The sequence below is a fragment of the Schistocerca americana genome, chromosome X (genome assembly GCF_021461395.2).
Source record: "Schistocerca americana isolate TAMUIC-IGC-003095 chromosome X, iqSchAmer2.1, whole genome shotgun sequence".
Taxonomy (NCBI): Eukaryota; Metazoa; Arthropoda; class Insecta; order Orthoptera; family Acrididae; genus Schistocerca; species Schistocerca americana.
Genome location: NC_060130.1, coordinates 927786777 through 927808992, shown reverse-complemented (window position 1 = coordinate 927808992; position 22216 = coordinate 927786777). Strand labels below are relative to the sequence as shown.

At 40.4% G+C, this 22216-nt stretch overlaps 1 protein-coding gene across 8 annotated transcripts in view; it reads left to right on the top strand.

The window, feature by feature from the left end:
• Positions 1-22216, top strand: part of LOC124554711 (regulator of G-protein signaling 7) — a 268534-nt gene that overhangs the window by 57147 nt on the left and 189171 nt on the right. For 3 of the 8 annotated variants that reach the window (XR_006968415.1, XR_006968418.1, XR_006968419.1), the window contains exon 3: positions 11515-11755. The exons of 2 other annotated variants lie outside the window; for them this stretch is intronic. The gene's annotated coding sequence lies outside the window, so the exon portion shown is untranslated. Of the gene's footprint in view, positions 1-240; positions 379-11514; positions 11756-22216 lie in introns of those variants that run through there. 3 more of the 8 variants (XR_006968416.1, XR_006968420.1, XR_006968417.1) reach the window with 2 other exon arrangements.

Below are 22216 nucleotides of genomic sequence, written 5' to 3'. Positions count from 1 at the left end.
ATTGTGGAAGTAAAGTGATTTGGTTCAGTGTTTTGTATGTAAATAACTCATTGCATGAAGACCTAACACAAAGTTGAGCCATAAAATTAAAGGAAAATCTTCTAACAGAACTGATAGGAATATGGGTGGTGGTGGTGTTGGTGGTGTTGGTGTTGGTGTTGGTGGTGGTGGTGGTGGTGGTGGTGGTGGTTGTTGTTGTTATGATGTGGAAGTTTGTGTGAAAAATGATCTCTGTTTCAGGATAGGGTATGAATACATATAAATAGATGCTGCTGAACAGAATTGCTTTTGCACAAGAGTGACAAGTAAAGCCATTAAATATAGATGAGGGTTACATAGTTATTCATCAGGAATAATTACTCTGCTGTCTAAGACATGGTAAGTGTGCTCTCATGGTATGAATTTCACTCAGCTTTTTAGCCAGCCTGGAAGCAAAGGAGCAACAATATCAGACTGTACGCTGTTCTGAGTAAATGAATGGAGTCAGAAAACAACTGTTTCGAATCTTTTAAATTCCTCAAAAAATTGAACTATTTATCCTGAAAAAATTAGGCTTTATATGTGAGAAATGTCAGTGTTATTCTGTTACAAGAAGCTGCTGACTGAACAAGTGGTTGTGCAGAACAGGTCGTAAATATGTCTATGAATAATATAGAGATAAATTCATTACAAAAAAAATAAAAGCTTATCGAGAGAAAAGACAAAATCTATTTCTGGAAAGAAAAATTAATCGTGTAATTACAATTACAAATAAAAGACAGAAAAACTGAAGTATAAATCAGATGGAAAGTGAAGCAAAAAAAGTACAGAAAAATGGATGTGGCTATAGATATGTGAACAGGGTGTATACGACCCGGGAGATCCGGGAAAGACCCAGGAATTTTTTCATCCGGGTGAAAACCGGGAAAAACCTGGGAATATTTTAGAATTCTGGGATATTTTTTTTTTAGTATTCTGTTAATTTTCTGTAATTTTGACTGGTAAGAAATAATACTGTACCAAAGTATATTACTGCATCCCCTGCATCCTGCTACTGCAGAATAATACTGCAGCAATAAAACACAAACGAGAGGAAAAAACTAAAATAAAACCTAAGTTTTGAAGGAAATGCACCATGTACACAACAAAACACAGTGCTCATACAAGCGTCTGCCAGTAGCAAAATGTGTCAAAGGCTCTAGGAAGACTGTGCAATGCTTCATAACAACAAACTGTCTCTGATGTGCATGACGTCACAACTGTTTACATTAGATTCGTGTGAGCAGTTGCAAGCGGGCTCATGCGCATGCGCAGTTGAGTTGCGCATGTACTTTCTCCCGCTTCTGGCTACAAAAGTGTGGCTGTATAGCTGGCCAGTGTGGCCGAGCGGTTATAGGCACTTCAGTCTGGGACCGCGCGACTGCTACAGTCGCAGGTTCGAATCCTGCCTCGGGCGTGGATGTGTATGATGTCCTTAGGTTAGTTAGGTTTAAGTAGTTCTAAGTTCTAGGGGACTGATGTCCTGAGAAGTTAAGTCCCATAGTGCTCAGAGCCATTTGCACCAGTTTTTTATTAGCTATAGAAGCAAGCAGCAACATGCTACCCGGATAAATTTTACTGGTGCGCGCAAGCTGCCATATTCACTGGGAGCAAACCGAGGTATCTACCCTGGATGGCAATTTCAGTCAAGCATTAATCGCCTTGCAGAACAATGAAGTTATTTTTGTCGGTTTGCTAAACAAATATGGCTTTATTAATCTTTTCCGCTGAGGCAGTCAATTTATTTGAAACGAAGTGTTTAATTCCACACTATTGGCCAGTTTCAACTGTTCGCTGCATTCAAAAGAGCATGCTTTCACCATCTAGCATGTATTGCATAATGCCATAATAAAGAACCAAATATAAGATAATACAGTACTGATACTCCAAGAAAATTTACAACTGAATCTGGACATACGAATGTGCACTTTAAGCCGAATTATGCATTTTAGTATGGTTCACGAGCCCGCCCAGTTGGCTGTGCGTCTAACGCACGGCTTTCTGTGCGGAAAGGAGCACCTGGTCCCCGGCACATATCTGCCCGGCAGATTTGTGTCGAGGTCCAGTGAACTGGCCAGTCTGTGGATGGTTTTTAGGTGGTTTTCCATCTGCCTCGGCGAATGCGGGCTGGTTCCCCTTATTCCGCCTCAGTTACACTATGTGGGCGATTGCTGCACAAACAAGTTCTCCACGTACGCGTACACCACCATTACTCTACCACGCAGACATAGGGGTTACACTCGTCTGGTGTGAGACTTTCCCTTGGGGGGGGGGGGTCCACCTGGGGCCGAACCACACAATAACCCTGGGTTCGGTATGGGACGCCAGAGGGGTGAAGTGGACTGCGGTAGTAGTCATGGGGTTGTGGACCACTGCGACTGCGGCGGGTATGAAGCCTCTCTGTCATTTCTAGGTCCCCGTTAACATACAATACAATACAATACATACAAAGGTTCACAAAATTCCTCTGATGTCTTGTTTCGTTTATGACATAATGTAAGATCTTTTAACGTTTTGAAAGTACGAACATTTGGACTTTCTGTGTCATCGTAGCTGCGGAAGCGCGGTGACACCTGATATCTGGCGCTCTCTGGCAACTGCTTAAATGAACCTCTTTCTAACGGGTTGCAGGAAAATATTGCGAATGATTGATCGAAAAGCATTACTTTCAAAGTAAATTTCCTTTTACGCAAGGTGAACCAAGTGCGAGAATGTGCGATGAATTTCTTAAATCACAGAGCGTCTGACTCTCATAGAAAAATCAACTATTTGAGGACGACCATTTAGAAAAAAATTCGAGCCTGGACGATCAGAAATTTGTGTCGGTATTAAAAATTTTACTGACACATTTGTGTATTGTGTCAAAGTGTAACACGCGCAAAAAATATCAACATTATACGTGAAAGTTTAATTTCTCTTGCAGCTTATTAATCGTCGAGACTAGTATTATATATGAAAGCTCTGCTTTTCTTGTAGCAACACCATGTATATTAATATACAACATTAACTTTTCCTGTTTGTGTGTATGCGCTACTTAACAGTGATAATGTTATTGGCTGACTACATCACATGTCCTAAGCTCTGAATATCTGCTGTATCGGCTGGTGAGATCACGTGACATGAGCTGTGACTGACTTACAAAAGCGCATCGCCATCTCGATTTCAATGCTTCAGAAAGTAACATGCAGTGTTTGGTGGCATTCGAATTTAGACTTTCGTAATACGAATATATGTAGTGTACATGGCCTTTTTTCTGAGTTTTCTAAAGGGCTTAGAAATTCTACTCTCGTGCATAAAACCATAAGCATTCGAATGATTGATAAGTTTTACAGTTCCAAGGAAAAGTATACTGTCACTTAACATGGAAAAAGTGTATTTTCACTCGGGAGAAAGTGTTTTTTTTTAACCGGGAAAAATCCGGGAATTTTTTTTTCATGTCTGCGTATACACACTGGTGAAGAGGTGGAAATGTGATAAAGGGTGGATGAGGATGATGATGATAAAGTAGTAGTCTGATATTCGTAAATAAAATCATTTCCATCCAACAAAGCTGCCAACTGTTTTATTCTGATACCTGTTGCAGTAACATGATAATTTTCTAGTGGCTGCATACAGTTTATGTTAAATGTGAATGTTACATTACCCCAGTAGAGCTTCTGTCCATTATCATGGAGCACACGTGGTGAAACTGTATTGCTGAATTTACTACCTCTATCGTTCTGACATATAACATTCATCTGAATCTTTTCTGTATTCTATCTTGCACTTACAGATAACCAAATCCCCTTGAGTAAACTCAGTACTTACTCTTTGTTACCATTATTTATGTGTGAAGACATTCTATGTTTGGTTATATGGCGCTTGAAAGGATATGTCATGTGGTAATTAGGTTGACTATTGTTTTGAGTAATCAGCTGCTTCAAACATGACACTTGCGTTTACTATCAAGTGTTGCCCTTTCTTCCACAGTTAGGGCAACTGTTTGAAATCAGACTGTGTACGTTGTACGTTATTAATAGTAGCTTACACACAACAAATGTGGCTGCTCGAGACAGAGGCAGTCATCATGGCTCCACACAATACAGTATTTCTTTTTATGTCACTTTTTGAAGATTGAATTCAGTACATATTTCGAAGTACTTGTCAGTCATTGATTACATATTCTTAACATATTGTTGGTTGGAATAATGACCAACACAATCAGAAAAAAAGTGTTTTTTGTCTGTAGTTGCAACTTTTTATTTTGCCTACTGGGTACTGGTTTTGGTAGACAGGCCATCACATGATCAAAAGTTTTCAGAAGATAGTTAAAATAGTAATGCAAGAGAAATTTACAAAATGTGTCTTCTCTGTGAGAGCAAATGTAGGTATAGAGTTCAAATTTACCCTTGTCTTGCAGTAATCATGCTCATTTCCCGAGTATGTGTGTCAAATATTAAAAGTAAAAGTCATTGTTGTGCTTCAGATAAATGCAAGTTGTGGCCAGCAGTGATGAGTGCTCCCAATGTACGGAGCTTCATTTTTACTTCTTAAAAAAAGTATCAATGTGAAAGATAAAAATAGTGTAAAATATGAAATTAAGAAATAACGCAATAAAACGAAGAATAAAACAGTCCCCACTGTAATAAAACATTAAAGTCAAAATAGCAAATCTATGTAGCCATGTTTACATTTACTGTTTTATATGGTGTACGTATATCCCTACAGAACATCGTTCTGACCATGAATCTTTTCATCCTCTCCCTTTCCTCCCCTCCCACTCCCCATAACGTAACCTATACAGTGTTATTATGTACAAAAGTATGGTATTTAGTCCAATATAGCCCACTGTTTACTATGTTCTAATTGATTGACATAAAGATTGATTTTAAGATTATAGGGGCCCTAGCACCGTGCTGTTTTAAATGCACTTGACATACTGTTTTAAGTTGCAGATGCAGAAGGGAAAAATTGATGTAAAATGGGCTCATCACCTATAGGTGTACAGCTCCACAAGGTTCAGATTATAATAACTGGATTAAAGTGCCACAATAAGATAATATTCACAGCACAGCAAGTTTGTAATAATTATTTGTGTTCCTTTGTGGTCTCCTAATATTGGATCCCATCGATGTAGCCTTTCACAGCTGCATGTTATGTACAAGGAGTGGTTTTCATGGCCGTTGATGAACTTTGAACTGTGACATGGCGTGGAGAAGGTGCGATGCAGTGCCATCGAGAGCCTCAGCATGCACATGAATACTGCGTGGATAAACACGAAACTGGAAGTGTGACAAAAGATTGCCAACTGGTGGTTGCAGAGTAATATGTGGCCACATTGCACCACTCTTGGCTCTGCATGCTAGATTTCTTTTCAGTAAAGCTAACGCTGGGTGTTCTAAAATACTCATGATCAGATTGTTGTTTTATAGTGTATAAATTGTATATAACAGTAAATGTAAAGAGGGCTACATGTATTTACTATATTGCTTTTCATGTTTTCTTACAGTGGGGACTGTTTTATTCATTGTTTCATTATGTAACTTCTTAACCGTTTAACTGCTAGAGACATGCTCTCTGCAGTCTGTGCTGAGTGCGGCTTTGTTTTCGCTGTGCTGTTCACCAAATGCTGCTACCAGTGCTAAGAGGAGTAGCCCTACCACAGCTGCTGTGAAATACTTACCTGATTATTACAAAATACTTATCAGATTATTACATGCTGAAAAAATGTGGTTTTTTGCATATTTTACAGTCTGATTGATATCTTCACTTGATAAAGGACTGAATTGCTTTTCATTGCACATTATAGGTACTGTGCTGCATCAAATTAAGTAAAACCTTGTGCAAAATTTTAAAGAATTTGCAGGGGAAAAATGCATTGTGTGAATAGCAAATTTTGTATTTTGGGCATCAACAGCTGTAGAATTGTACCATGATGAAAAAGACCTCTTCAACTGAATGATAAATCTGTATGATCCAACTAGTTTTGCGGCATTAGAGCCACATCTTCTGGGACACATACTTATTTCATAATTTATTTCAAACGATAACCTGAATATGTTCTCGGCATATTCCACTGATGAATTCTTCTCGGGTTATCAGCCGAGTGGTGGCGTCATCTTGTTGCAATGTTTCAATGAGTTTTGTACCCATCATCTTCTGGTGAAGTGATTCGCCAGAAGATGATGGGTACGAAACTCATTGAAACATTGCGACAAGACGACGCCACCACTTGGCTGATAAGCCGAGAATAATTCATCAGAGAACCAGTAGGTGATCCAAGTGTCTTCATACAAATGTGATAAAAAAAAACCTCCCGATGATTGAACATTTGTTAGACAGAGAATGTTGGATCATAGACTGATTATCTTTTGAAATAAATAATGAAATGTGTATCTCTGAAGGTTTGGCTTTTAACGCCACGAAACTAATTGGATCATAAATAAAGATTTATCACTCTGCTGAAGCTGTCTTTTTCATTATAGCCTTGTGTAAACTTTGCGTATAGCTGATTTTAGCTCACATGTGTTGTGTATGAAATGTAGATAAGTTATTGAAATTTTATTAAAATTTAGAAGGAAAAAATATCTCATTCTTGCAGTATTCGTTTGTACACTGAGGTGGCCAAAGCCGTGGGATAGCGACATGCACATATACGGCTGGTAGTGGTATCACGCACTTAAGGTATAAAAGGGCAGTGCATTGGTTGAACTGTCATTTGCACCCACACGATTCATGTGAAAAGGTTTTGAGGTGATTATAGCTGCACAATGGCAATTAACAGACTTTGAATGCAGAATAGTACACTCCTGGAAATGGAAAAAAGAACACATTGACACCGGTGTGTCAGACCCACCATACTTGCTCCGGACACTGCGAGAGGGCTGTACAAGCAATGATCACACGCACGGCACAGCGGACACACCAGGAATCGCGGTGTTGGCCGTCGAATGGCGCTAGCTGCGCAGCATTTGTGCACCGCCGCCGTCAGTGTCAGCCAGTTTGCCGTGGCATACGGAGCTCCATCGCAGTCTTTAACACTGGTAGCATGCCGCGACAACGTGGACGTGAACCGAATGTGCAGTTGACGGACTTTGAGCGAGGGCGTATAGTGAGCATGCGGGAGGCCGGGTGGACGTACCGCCGAATTGCTCAACACGTGGGGCGTGAGGTCTCCACAGTACATCGATGTTGTCGCCAGTGGTCGGCGGAAGGTGCACGTGCCCGTCGACCTGGGACCGGACCGCAGCGACGCACGGATGCACGCCAAGACCGTAGGATCCTACGCAGTGCCGTAGGGGACCGCACCGCCACTTCCCAGCAAATTAGGGACACTGTTGCTCCTGGGGTATCGGCGAGGACCATTCGCAACCGTCTCCATGAAGCTGGGCTACGGTCCCGCACACCGTTAGGCCGTCTTCCGCTCACGCCCCAACATCGTGCAGCCCGCCTCCAGTGTTGTCACGACAGGCGTGAATGGAGGGACGAATGGAGACGTGTCGTCTTCAGCGATGAGAGTCGCTTCTGCCTTGGTGCCAATGATGGTCGTATGCGTGTTTGGCACCGTGCAGGTGAGCGCCACAATCAGGACTGCATACGACCGAGGCACACAGGGCCAACACCCGGCATCGTGGTGTGGGGAGCGATCTCCTACACTGGCCGCACACCACTGGTGATCGTCGAGGGGACACTGAATAGTGCACGGTACATCCAAACCGTCATCGAACCCATCGTTCTACCATTCCTAGACCGGCAAGGGAACTTGCTGTTCCAACAGGACAATGCACGTCCGCATGTATCCCGTGCCACCCAACGTGCTCTAGAAGGTGTAAGTCAACTACCCTGGCCAGCAAGATCTCCGCATCTGTCCCCCATCGAGCATGTTTGGGACTGGATGAAGCGTCGTCTCACGCGCTCTGCACGTCCAGCACGAACGCTGGTCCAACTGAGGCGCCAGGTGGAAATGGCATGGCAAGCCGTTCCACAGGACTACATCCAGCATCTCTACGATCGTCTCCATGGGAGAATAGCAGCCTGCATTGCTGCGAAAGGTGGATGTACACTGTACTAGTGCCGACATTGTGCATGCTCTGTTGCCTGTGTCTATGTGCCTGTGGTTCTGTCAGTGTGATCATGTGATGTATCTGACCCCAGGAATGTGTCAATAAAGTTTCCCCTTTCTGGGACAATGAATTCGTGGTGTTCTTATTTCAGTTTCCAGGAGTGTAGTTGGAGATAGACACATGAGACATTCCATTTTGAAATTTGTTGGAGAATTCAATATTCAGAGATCCACAGTGTCAAGAGCGTGCCGAGAATACCAAATTTCACCCGTTACCTCTCACCATGGATAAAGCAGAGGCTGACAGCCTACACTTCACTTAGCAGCCAAAAGAAGCGTGTTTGTGTAGAGTTGTCAGTGCTAACAGACAAGCAACATCATATTAAATGACAGCAGAAATTAATATAGGATGTACGACAAACATATCTTTAGGACAGTACAGTGAAATTTGGCATTAATGAGTTGTGGCAGCAGGCAATTGACATGAGTGCCTTTGCTAACACCACAACATCGCTTGCAATGCCACTCCTGGGCTTGTGATTGTACCAGTTGGACCTTAGATAATTGGAAAACTGTGGCCAGGCTAAAAGAAGCCCGATTTCAGGGTAAGTGTGTGGCTATCAAATACCCCACGAAGCCACGATCTGGGTTGTCCCCAAGGCACTGTGCAAGCTAATGGTGGCTCTGTAATAGTGTGGGATGTGTATACATGGAATGGTCTGGGTCCTGTGGTCCAACTGCATTGATCAATGATTGGAAATGGTTATGCTGGGCTACTTAGAGACCATTTACAGCCAATTTTGGACTTCATGTTCCCAAGCAACAGTGGAATTTTTATAGATGAAAATGCACTATGACACTGGGCCACTATTGTTTATAATTGGTTTGAAGAACATTTTGGACAATTCGAGTAAATGATTTGGCCACGCAGATCGCCCAACATGAATCCCGTGGAATATTTATGGGACATTATCAGAAGTTCATTTCGTGTACAAAATCTTGCACTGGCAACAGTTCCGTCATTAGGGATGCCTGTAGAGGTAGCAGAGCCCAATATTTTTCCACGGGACTACCAACAACTTGTCGAATCCATACCACGTCAAGTTGCTGCACTACGCTGGGCAAAAGGAGGTCCGACACAATATTCAGAGGTATCCTATGACTTTTGTCACCTCAGTGTATATTTGGTGGTCATGCAATGAGCGCATTTTTGTCCCTGCACATCAGGAATTGTGTGGTCGTAACAATCATCAAATTTCATAGACGATTCAAGATAGCGAAATGAGGTTTTTTTGCAAATGATAGCATGTAAAGAGGCACATATTCTGTGTGATAAATGCTCTAAACTTTTTTATTCACTGAGATATGGAAGTGACTTGTCCACAGCAGTGTGAGGTTAGTGGAATGGGCACATAAACATGTCATTAGCACTTCAGGAAAATCCAGGGCCTGTGTTTGAACGTGTCCTCAGCATGTGAGGAGTGTCGGAGCGTGAAAAGTTAATTCATGCACAGCAGTTAAAGGATTAATTTCATATTTCGTGCTAATTTTATGTTTTAATTATCTTTTACATTGATACTTTAAGCAATAAAAATGAAGCTCTGTACATAGGGAACACTCACCACTGCTGGATGCAATTTGCATCTGTTGAAAACACAATATTGACTTTTAGTATTTGACACCTACTTGGGAAGGATGCGTGACGAATGCTAGACGGGGGCGAGGGGCCACCTACACATTTTCAGGTTGCACCGTATACTGTATGTCTGCTATTGTAGAAAAAAACATTTTGTAAGTTTCTCTTACATTATTATTCTGTTTACTGGAATCTGGTAGCCAGAAGATGAAATAAAAAGAAAGTGACTTTAGTCTAAACATACATTTTTTCTGGTCGTTGATTACTTGGTGTACCTTCCAGTATGCCTGTTAGTTCTATCTGTGTCCTGTTGTGTATATTGGATGCAGTGACACCTGCTCATAACAAATAATTATTTTCTTTTAATTGTTAGTTTTGACCAATTATTGATGCCTACACTGGTAATTTTTATTGTGACCTACTTTTTCATTACTTGTCTTGTATGGGACATGATATTTATTAAAAAAGTATTTTAAATTTACAGCAAACAGTTCTTCGTTCTGGTACTTTGGAAGGGATGGCAAAATTATACAAACAAGATAGAGCTGCTTTCAAAAAGATTGGCTTGTTTGGAAACCAAATGGTCACGGCACTAAATTACTGTGTATAAAATCAGGAAATGGTGGTATAAATTCTTGTCAGTTATTCGTATTTCACCAGTTCATTATAATGAATTGCCAAGATAGTGCTTGGGAAACAGATCTAGAGTCAGTTATTCATTGTAACAGACTTGATGTTACCGTTCTAACAAAGATATCAAACCTTAAGTTACAGGAAAAGAACAAATTTCTTACTATTGTATATTTGGTCTTCAGATTTTCATGTGGAAATGACTTTGCATTCTTGACACACAGAATGCAGTCCGCAAATGCCTTTCGGGACTTTAGCTACATCATTTTTCTGTGTTACCAAGGAGAGAATAGTTATTATCACTGCATATGTTTATTTCATGGTAGGTATAGCATTTGAGAGTACAGATTTCGTCCGCTCTTTTGCCTGCTTAGCTGAATGGTAATGTGTTTGCCTAACATGCAGTGGACCCAGGCTCGATTTCCAGCCAGGTTGGAGATTTTGTCTGCTCATGGATTGGGTGTTGTGTTGTCATCATTTTAATCATCATCATCATCACCGGCGTGCAAGTCGCCCGTGTGGCACCGACTGAATAAGACTTGCAACTCGGCGGCCAAACTTCCCCAGACGGAGCCTCCCGGCCATCAATGCCACACGATCATTTCATTTCATTTTCTTTTCTTGCACCAATGTAATTGTGGTAGTTCATTTGCAGACTGTAATAATTATAGCCCAGACCATTATATTGCAGTGCAGAGAGTTTGACTGTAATAGTTTCATTATAAATGTTCCCAATGACACTGTAGTCAGACATTTATGTTCTCGTACTTACTTTATATGACTGTCTTAAACTGCTGCAGTTGAAATTGTTATATATTTGGCATCATGCCATTTGATCTTCAACACCATGTGTGGACACTTGGTGCAAATATAATCCATAATTGGAAAAAAAAAAGATTTGTTTTGTCAAGTATTGGGCTGCTTGTGTGACAAGCTTATTATTCCAGTTTGTATAAAATTTCTTCAGATTTACACAGCTTTTGGTTTTAGGACATCTCTTATGCATTAATGTGCAAAAATGAAAACATGTTTCATTTTTTCCTCAAAACAAGAGAGAGAGAGAGAGAGAGAGAGAGAGAGAGAGAGAGAGAGCTGGGGAAGAGTGATAGGGTGGTGCTTTCATATATTTTTTTGAAATCTGATGACCTCACAATGACGTCTTGATTTTTTTAAATTTGCTCTTGTTCAGTTTCAGGTGTGACTTGGTATGTAGTGAGAGAAGTGACAGGAAGATGGTGACAGGATACAAGTAAGATGGAGCAACATGAAGAAATTAATGTCTTGCTAGTGGAGAAAAGACATGGCTTTGTAATCATCTTGTTATGGGGAAGAAAAAAATAAAAAGAATGGCAAGCTTTTCAAACTAGCAAAGTTGAAAAATATGTATAAATAATTGTGTTGTATTTAATAAAGCATTAATTCCTAAACAACAGTTTGTTATTACTGACATTTCCTTTCCAATGTGTTTTCATGTTCATTTTGCTGATATGCAATTGCAATAGTTTTTTAGTTTCTTACCTCTGCAAACGGTGTCCATATGCCCATTGTTTGAACAAGATAACAAATTTAAATTTATGTATAATTGGTTAGGAAAGTAGCACTGTCATTGTGGCTGTTGATTATTGTTTTTCTATGTTGTTTTTGTACCAGTTATCTGTCTCAGTAAAAAACACAAGTAAAGTCATTGAACAACACCTTTGTAAATATAGTGCACTTAGCACAAAATGGTGTAATGCTTACAGAATTTTTTCCAAGTTATTTATAATTGTAACTGGCAAATTTCAGGGGCCTTAAAATACTGCAACAGCATTGTATGTAGTGCACACAGGTATATTTTCCTTTCCTCTCCATGAACCACTATGTGGTACTACAGACATCCATGATTAACTGCTACTAAAAGAGTTGCAGTTCTTTTTAGAACAATATAGAATTGATCAATTGGAGGAACTGTAGTGTAGTCTTCTTCAGTGTAAGAACTTTGTAATACAAAATTTAATAAGCCAACATTATCAGATTTAATTGGATCCTCCAAACACATAGTAGTTCTTAGTTTATTGTTGGTGTGTCCAACCAACCAACCATCTCGTCACATCCTTCCTCCTCCCTCCACTCTCCTGCCACCCCTCCCCAAGGATTTACCTTTGAATGTGAAAGTTTGTAACCTTGTCGAAATTGTACACATTATCAGTTACTCTGTAGCAGTTTCAAAGTGGAAAAAAAATTCCGTTCTTTGGCTCATAATTTATTAAATTTTATAATTAGTCTTGGTGGCAATAATAACAGCTTACAGTGTGACATTTCAACTTTTTCACGATATAAGGATGCCCACGTATAAATTGATCTTTAAATGTAATTTGTAGAATGTACTTTTTATTCTGATATTGCAGGTTTGTATGGTTGCAAAAAATATCCTTTCACTGCTCGAAGTGTGGGTTATTAACCGGTAAAGAAAGATTTAACTAAAAGTGAAGAAGCTGGTCAGGTTTATGATAGACTAAATATGTGCCATGCAGAAGAAAGTGCATTGAATATCATATCATTATAATCATTAGAAATCATTTGTAGAGATGATGTATGAGTACTGGAAATTGTTTTCTTTATAGCTTCCATATTGGCACAGGAGTACTTCTGTTGCCTCAGCTGATGGTGTATTTAAAGTAAAGGTATGACTGTGATGTCAGCAGTGGTGTGCAAGATGTATGTGACCAAATGTGTCTGTGCATTTGATGACAAACTTTCTTTGCCAGGTACAAGTTGCATTGTCCCCAGACTTGTGCAGGTGCTCTAGTGAACAGTGTTTTCAAGGATTTATTGTGAGTACTTCATTTCAGATAAAATTGCCACTGGTACTGTAAACAACTGATGTTTAGCTGATTGGAATCAGTTTAGTTTGGATTGGAACACAGTGTTATACAGTAGCAGAATGGGAGTAGTCGCAGCATCCAGAAGTACTTTTGCAGTGTGGGATACAGAGATCATCCCACACATTTACTGGATGCAAGACCACCAACATGCTGATGCATGGAGAAGAATTTTGTCATAATAGCATGAGCAAATGACAGTAAAAGTGCATCGAAAAATTCATGGAGTGATGGGCCACATCCAACAGCAAGATGTTAGTGCTTTGCCGATTTCTTTGTATGTGGAAGTTTGTAGGATGAATTGGGTTTCTTGGTATGTGTGATGTCTGTGCAGTACAGGGACTGAGTGTTTGCCTGTTGCACCCCTCGCGGACCTGCATATTCAGCAAGACACTGCACCACCACTTCACTCCGAATCATTGATAATTAAAAGAACACTCCATGGTTTTGATGGTAGTTGCCTGACCCTATTATGTCCTCTACTACACAGTCAATAGGAGTATGTATGTTTTGGACCTTGCTCTGACCAGTCTCACTATACCTGACTACTACTTGTAAAAGAAACATTCATGTCCAGTATTTCACTGTTAAGGTAGGAGAGGTAGGACCATAAATTTTACCATCACTACAGATCGTGATTGTGTCCTCAGTTAAACCTTCTGTTGATGGTGGTACGTCTTTTCGAAGATTAGGTTAAGTCCCTAAGATTCTGTAGGTGTTGCGTAGATTATGTGCTTGCAAAGGTGGGCGGGAGGGGGAGGGGAGGGGGCGGCGGCAATCTGACCCCTCTGGCTTGTCACAGAAGCTTGTAAATTAGTAACTACAGTCTCCTAGCATCAAAATTCAAAATCAGATGCAGATTTACCACAAGTGTTACTGTTCTGAATGTTGCATTTATTCTCTTGTAATGCAGCTTTTTGTTGTGTTGTGTTTATCATGTCTCAAATAGCACGGGTAGACCGTTCGCCAGGTGCAAGTATTTCGATTTGACGCCACTTCGGCGACTTGCGCATCGATGGGGATGAAATGATGATGATAAGGACAACACAACACCCAGTCCCTGAGCGGAGAAAATCTCCAACCCAGCCGGGAATCGAACCTGGGCCCTTAGGATTGACATTCTGTCACGCTGACCACTCAGCTACCAGGGGCGGATGGTAGGACAAAGGAGAAACCCTTTCTTGTGCAGTCTACCTGGCTATCAATAGGGGGAAGGAATCACAGTGTTAACTGCTGATTTTTACTTCCAGCACTCGGAAGACCGTGGCATCATCTATCTGCTTGACTAACTGCCACCTAAAGAGTTCTATTTGCGCTACATCCACAGGCTGTTAAAATTAGGGAAGATGTCTTTTAACCAAAGAAAACATTAAGTGTATTAGATATTATCCCTCTCTGAAGTGTGTTACATTACACATCCCATCAAAGTGTGTGTGTCTGATATGCATGTGTTGCTGTGTGTGTATTTAACAATATAGCCCAAGATCATCATGCAGAATGTGCAGTGTTGTGTATTCATTTAATAAAGAAAGCAGTGTTTTGCAGTTTCAGCAGGAGGTGAAAATGAAGTATAAGAAATCATTTCAAATAACAAATTTAACATAAAAATTCCTAGTTCATTAATGCGTATAAGAATTATATTAATTATTTTGGGTCACAAACAGTAAGAAAAACCTTATTGTTTCGCGAGTATGGAAATAGAGAGAATTGTTATAACTGAAAGTGCACTCCGTGGTACCATATTTTTGAAGTAGGCATATAAATAAATGAATTAGTGCAGATGATTACTTGTATGTTATGTAATTGTTCAATACAAGTGAAATGACTGAAAGACATGCTTTCAAATTGTGAGGATAGCAAGGATGAAATACAGGGTGAGAAAGATTATCTGCAGCTTGTTCAGAAACAATACTTCATTATAATAGTTGAAGGACATGAAAGGAAAGCATTGGCTGATAAGGGAGAGAGACTGGGTTGTAGCCCATGCACAGTGTTGTTCAATCTGACACCGACAGCAAGAGTTTCGAAGAGCAGGTGGACGGGATGGATAGTGTCTTGAAAAGACATTATGTTATGAACAGCAGCAGCAACAACAGCAGTAAAACAAAGGTACTGGAATGTAGTCAAGTTAAGTCAGATGATGCTGAGGGAATTAGAGTAGGCTGTGAGACACTAGAAGTAGTAGATGAGTTTTAATATTTGGCTAGCAAAATAATTGCTGCTAGTTGTGGATGTAGAGAGAACTTAAACTGCAGACTGGCAATGGAAAGAAAAGCATTTCTGAAAAAGATAAGGTTGTTAAAAAATTAATATCAATTGAAGTGTTAGAAAGTGTTTATCTGAAGGTATTTGTCTGGAGTGTAGCTTTGTATGGAATTGTCTGATAAGTAGTCCAGACAAGTGTGGAACGAAAGAAGAATGCAGAAGATCAGATGGCTAGAATGAATAAAAGATGGTTCTGAATTGAGTGGAGGAAAAAGGAAAATTATGGCCTATCTTGAATAAAAGAATGGATTGAATAATGGGAAACATTTTGAGGCATCAAAATAAGGGAATTGCAGATTAGTCATGTAGATGCAGATGTTTAACAATGGAGAGAAGTGGGGGTAGAAATTGTGAAGGGAGATGAAGGTTTGAATACAGTGAGCAGGTCCAGAGAGGCATGAGGGTTGCAGTATGCATGACGATGCTTGCACAAGACAGGCTGGCGTGGAGAGCTGCATCAAATCAATTTAAAAATTGAATGAATACTTTTGGATAAGGCAAGGGCTATTTTGAGAAGTTACTTGTTTGTAGCACTTACTCAGGGAACTGCTTAATGTGTGACCTACTACGTTGTCTACTGGAGTTAGTATTCACATGATTGGCAGAAGTTGAATAATTATTGTGCAGCTCACAGTAGACTGAGGTGACAAAAGGCATGGGATACCTCCTAGTATTGTGTCGGACTCCTTTTGCCCAATGTAGTGCAGCAACTCAATGTGGCATGAATTCAACAAGTCATTGAAAATCCCCTGCAGAAATGTTAAACTATTCTGCCTCTGTAGCCATCCATAATTGTGTAAGTGTTGCTAATGCAGGGTTTTATGCACGAACTGACCTATCGTTTATGTCCCATAAGTGTTCGATGGGTTCATGTTGGGTGATTTGAGTGGCCAAATAATTCACCCAAGTCCATGAATGGCTGCAAATGGTCTCCAAGTAGCCCAACATAACCATTTCCTGTCAATTATCAGTTCAGTTGGACTAGAGGACCCAGTCCATTCCATGTAAACGTTGCCAACACCATTAGTGAGCCACCTTCAGCTTGCACAATACCTTGTTGACAACTTGGGTCAGTGTTTTTTTTTTTTAGGTCTGCACCACACCCGAACCCTACCATCAGCTCTTAGCAACTGAAATTGGGCCTATGTCTGCTGCCATTGCCCATTAACATCAAATTTTGCCACACTGTCCTAAAAAATATGTTCTTCGTATGTCCTACATTGATTTCGGCAGTTATTTCATGCCATGATGCTTGTCTGTTAGCACTTACAACTTTGTGCAAATGTTGTTGCTCACTGTCATTAAGTGAAGGCTGTCAGCTGTTGTGTTGTCCGTGGTGAGAGGTAATGGGGTGAAAACTGACATTTTCAGCACACTCTTGACAATGTGGATCTTGGAATATTGTAGTCCCTAAAGATTTCTGAAATGGAATTACCAGGTGTCTAGTTCCAACTACCATTCCACATTCAGTGTCTGTTAATTCCTGTTGTGTGGCTGTAATCACATCAGAAACGTTTCACATGAATCACATGGGTACAAGTGACAATTTTGCCAATGCACTGCCCTTTTATACTCTATGTATGCGATACTACCACCATATGTATATGTGCATATCAGTATCATATGATTTGTCACCTCAGTGTATTTTCCAGTGGTTAGTGTGGCAAAATTTTGTAGTTTATTTTATGTGTGAATATTTTCAGGCAGATTATGACATAAAGAATGATGCTGTAACAGAATCGTAAGCTAACAGTCTAGTCTTATGTGAAAACTTCATTTAGGAAGCTATCATAGCCATTTATAGTTGTAAATTATTGAAAACAACAAGCTATAGCTATTTTCCCCACATCCGTAACTCATATTCACAACACTGAGAAAGCAGCATCCAAATACTAACCACCTTCCACACGGAGAACGTCCATATCTCACCACTGACTTCTAGTATCAGCCGCACGCAGTTGACGTCAACAAGTGTATGGACCTGAAGATGACATTGTTACAAAGTTGAAACTAGTTGTCAAAATAAAATCGACGCCTTAAACACAGCTGGACGAATTTCTTAATTTTTAATATAAATTCATACCAGCTGACGTCCCACTGTCCTTCATTTCAACTATGGATGTACAAAGGAAAAAAAAGTCTAAATCTTCATGATCCAGTCACATTAATGTGATCACCGCTTGTGTTTGAGGTTAGCATACAGTAATGACACATAGACGGCAGATGGCAGCACTAGCAGTGGAGGTTACATAAAGCATATCAGGGGGACATGGAAAAGAGTGCAGTGATTTTTGAAATGGAGCAATTTATCGGATGTTCAAAAGGGCATACTCATTGGATTTCAGGCAAAGGGTGGAAACATTTCTGAAATGGCTAAGTTTGTAAACTGTTCATATGCCGCCAAGACTAAAGTATACTGTTTATGACAAAATGGCGCTACCCAAAAATGGCTCTGAGGCAGCTGTGGTGCACCACGGGCCGTAGATGACAAAGGTAAATGATGGCTGTGGAGATGTGTACATGCAAATAGATGAACAACTGTTGAGCAATTTACTGCCCAGATGAACTGAAGGGCTACCAATGGTGTGTTCTCAATAACCACTCAGTGAACGTTACTGCATGTCGGACTCCATAGCAGGCATATGGTTCCTGTACCCATGCTGACTGCTGCTCATCTGCGATGAAGGCTGGAATTTGCATACCAGTACTGCAACTTGACTTCCACAGAGTGCCGACAAGTGGCCTCTTCAGTGAATCATACTTTATGCTCCATCACACAGATGGCCTGTGGCATGAAACATCTGAAAGCAAACACACTGCAACAATTGTTGGAAGGGTCCAGGCTAGAGAGCATTTCTTGGGTGGATCACAACATTCTGGAAGGCACTGTCGGTCAACATAAATATGCATCTATCCTTGGGGACCATGTCCACCCCCAACATATGGTTTGTTTTTCCTTGGCACAATGGTATATAACAGCTGGACAATGCAACATATCACACAGCTCACAGTGTACGTCCATGGTTCGGAGAGCACCGGGATGGGTTTACTGTACTCCCCTCGTGACAAAGCTCACCAGATTAAAACCCAGTTTAGAATCTGTTGGATCACCTCAACCAGTTTGTTCACAACATGGATCCTCAACTGAGAAACCTAGTGCAGCTGGCCACATCACCGGAGTCGGCATGACTCCTCATCCCTGTCAATACCTTTCAGAACTTCAGACATTCTTCCTGCACATCTTGCAGTGGCCCGCACTGCAAAAGGTGGTTATTCAGGTTTTTGACAAGTGGTCACATTAATGTGACTGGACAATGTATATTTGTTATGCACAAGCCAGTGTATGTAAGTGATGAAGGGTATGGATGGGGAAATGAAGTACATGTCTTTAGATAATATAGAACTTCTCAGTGATTTTCTCCTAAATCTGGAGGAGACAGCTGTAACCCAAAAATAATTTTGCGTAATTGGAGGTTTGGTATAGGTGTTGCAACACAAATTATTTCAGGAAACAGAAACTCAATGCAACAGTTCCCTTTACATACTGGGACATCTTCCAGAACGAAAAGAGTATTTAGTAGTGTCAGATTATCAGGTTTCTCTTCCCCTTTGGGAACAATTAAAGAAGATAAGTGGATGAAATCCTGCACATTCACAGCCATTGAGTATGTTATTTGAGTGATCTAGCTGAAAACTTACTTCAGTTTCAAAAGTGACATAAATCTGAGATTAGTTGAAGACACTTTTGTCAGTATATAAATTCAGAAAAGGAGTTGGGCAGAAGTATTGAATGAGACTGAAGCCCATAAACTACACATTAGGCTTAGTTGTGCGCTTTAACCAAGGTAGTCACAATTCACGAAGGAATCCAAAATTTCCTCCCTCTCTTTAAGACCTTGTGCCCTCCCATTAAAAACACAACAGAGAAATGCATAGGTATGAGTGTGTAGGTTTATCAGATTGTCTTAACGAAATGTGCAAGACAAAAGTTCAACATGTAAGATATACTGGAGAATAGTCTGATACAGCAGAATTCAAATGTTTAAAGCTAAAATATGGAATTGCTTTAATACATGCCAGAATGAGATTTTCACTGTGCAGCGGAGTGTGTGCTGATATGAAACTTCCTGCCAGATTAAAACTGTGTGCCAGACTGAGACTCGAACTCGGGACCTTTGCCTTTCGACCCGTCCTCACAGCTTCAATTCTGCCAGTACCTTGTCTCCTACCTTCCAAACTTCAGAGAAGCTCTCCTGTGAACCTTGCAGAACTAGCATTCCTGGAAGAAAGGATATTGCGGAGACATGGCTTAGCCACAGCCTGTGGGATGTTTCCAGAATGAAGTTTGGAAGGTAGGAGATGAGATACTGGCAGAATTGAAGCTGTGAGGATGGGTCGTGAGTCGTGCTTGGGTAGCTCAGTTGGTGGAGCACTTGCCCGTGAAAGGTAAGGGTCCCGAGTTCGAGTCTCGGTCTGGCACACAGTTTTAATCTGCCTGGATGCTTTAATACATAACTACTTTATATGCTTTACACAGAGATATTAATAATTTCTATGGAGGTTTAGTTAGATTTTTCTCTGGAACTAGCCTTATCTCTCCTTCATTTGAAGTAACTGTGAGTAGCTTACATTCTTGAGGTTATATTTAAGTAATACACTGAAGAGCCAAAGAAGCTGGTACATCTGCCTAATGTTGTGTACAACTTCCACGAGAATGCAGAAGAGCCACAGCACGACGTTGCATGGACTCGACTAATGTCTGAAGTAGTGCTGGAGGTAATTGACACCATGAATCCTGCAGGGCTGTCCATAAATCCATAAGAGTACGAGGGGTGGAGATCTCTTTTGAACAGCACGTTACAAGAAATCCCAGATATGCTCAGTGATCATGTCTGGGGAGTTTGGTGGCCAGTGAAAGTGTTTGAACTCAGAAGAGTGTTCCTGGAGCCACTCTGTAGCAATTCTGCATGTGTGGGGTGTCGCATTGTCCTGCTGGAATTGCCCAAGTCCATCATAATGCACAGTGGACATGAATGGATGCAGGTATCAGACAGGATGCTTACGTACTGTACATGTCACCTGTCAAAGTCATATCTAGATGTATCAGAGGTCCCATATCGCTCCAACTGCACATGTCCTGCACCATTACAGAGCCTCCACCAGCTTGAACAGACCCCTGCTGACATGCAGGGTCCATGGATTCATGAGGTTGGCTCCATACCCATACACGTCCATCTGCTGGATACAGTTTGAAACGAGACTCATCCAACCAGGCAACATGTTTCCAGTCGTCAACAATCCAATGTCATTGTTGATGGACACAGGCGAGACATAAAGCTTTGTCTCGTGTAGTCGTCAAGGGTACACAAATAGACCTTTGGCTCTGAAAGCCCATATCAATGATGTTTCATTGAATGGTTCACACACTGACACTTGTTGATGGTCCAGTATTGAAATCTGCAGCAATTTGCAGAAGGGTTGCACTTCTGTCATATTGAACGACTCTCTTCAGTTGTCTTTGGTCCCGTTCATGCAGGAACTTTTTACAGCCACAGCAATGTCGGAAGTTTGATGTTTTTCTGGATTCCTTATATTCACGGTACATTCGTGAAATGGTTGTACAGGAAAATCCCCTCTTCACCGCTACCTCGGAGATGCTGTGTCCCATTGCTTGTGCACTAACTATAATTCCACGTTCAAACTCACTTAAATCTTGATAACCTGACATTTTAGAGCAGTTACTGATCTAACAACTGCGCCAGAAACTTATTGTCTTATATAGGTGGTGCAGATCACAGTGCTGTATTCTGCCTGTTTACATTTCTCTGTATTTGAATATGGATGCCTGTACCAATTTCTTTGGCGCTTCGGTGTATATTGCTGTTCACTAAGTCGATATTTTCATCATGTACTTCATTTGTCCACTGCGCTGATATTAACGACACAATCTCACATTCACCATTATCATCTCCATTATACACTGAAATAGCAAGAAAGTAATGTGAAACCACCACACATTCAAGATTTGCATTACATACTGAAATAGCAGAAAGGTAATCTGTTTCCACAGTTTGGGGTCAAATGTTTGTGCTTATTGTTGCTGATACATCTAGTCCATTTATCATTACCATTTACATTTCAAAAGGATGTTAGATCTTGTTACAAAATTTTTTTTAAAAAAGCTAGGATGGGTCCCAACACCGACACCAATAGTCATAATACTGTTCTTAGTCAGAAATTGTAGACAGCTCAGAACATATGTATACACACTTTTAAATTTAAATTTATCAGTTCAGAATATTTTTAATCTGAAAATGATGCGCTCCAGGACTAAATAATCCAGACAATCATACACTGAGACATCGTCTTCAAAAAATTAGCTATGTCCTTCAGGACCAATCCTCTCTAGAAGAAAACAATATTATCTTTGTATTTGTAGAAATAAGAACTCGACATCTATTTCTTAAAAGGGAACACACCCTATTCAGTATAAAAGTCATTCCAGCAACGGAGTTTTCTTTTACTATCTTCAGTAAGTATGTGATACCAAACAGTGTTAACAGAATAAATATGTTTTATGTTAAAAGAAGTTGTTCTCAGTATAGTTACAAAATGACTGTAGTCTTTTAGTTCTCTGCGCTTACTGTCTCTATCAAAAAGTGGTCATGAAACGTTCGAAGAGTACATCTCAAATCAGTATTTAAACTATCTGACTCATTCTGAATACCATTTGGAGGATATATTCTAGGCAACCAACACCTACTA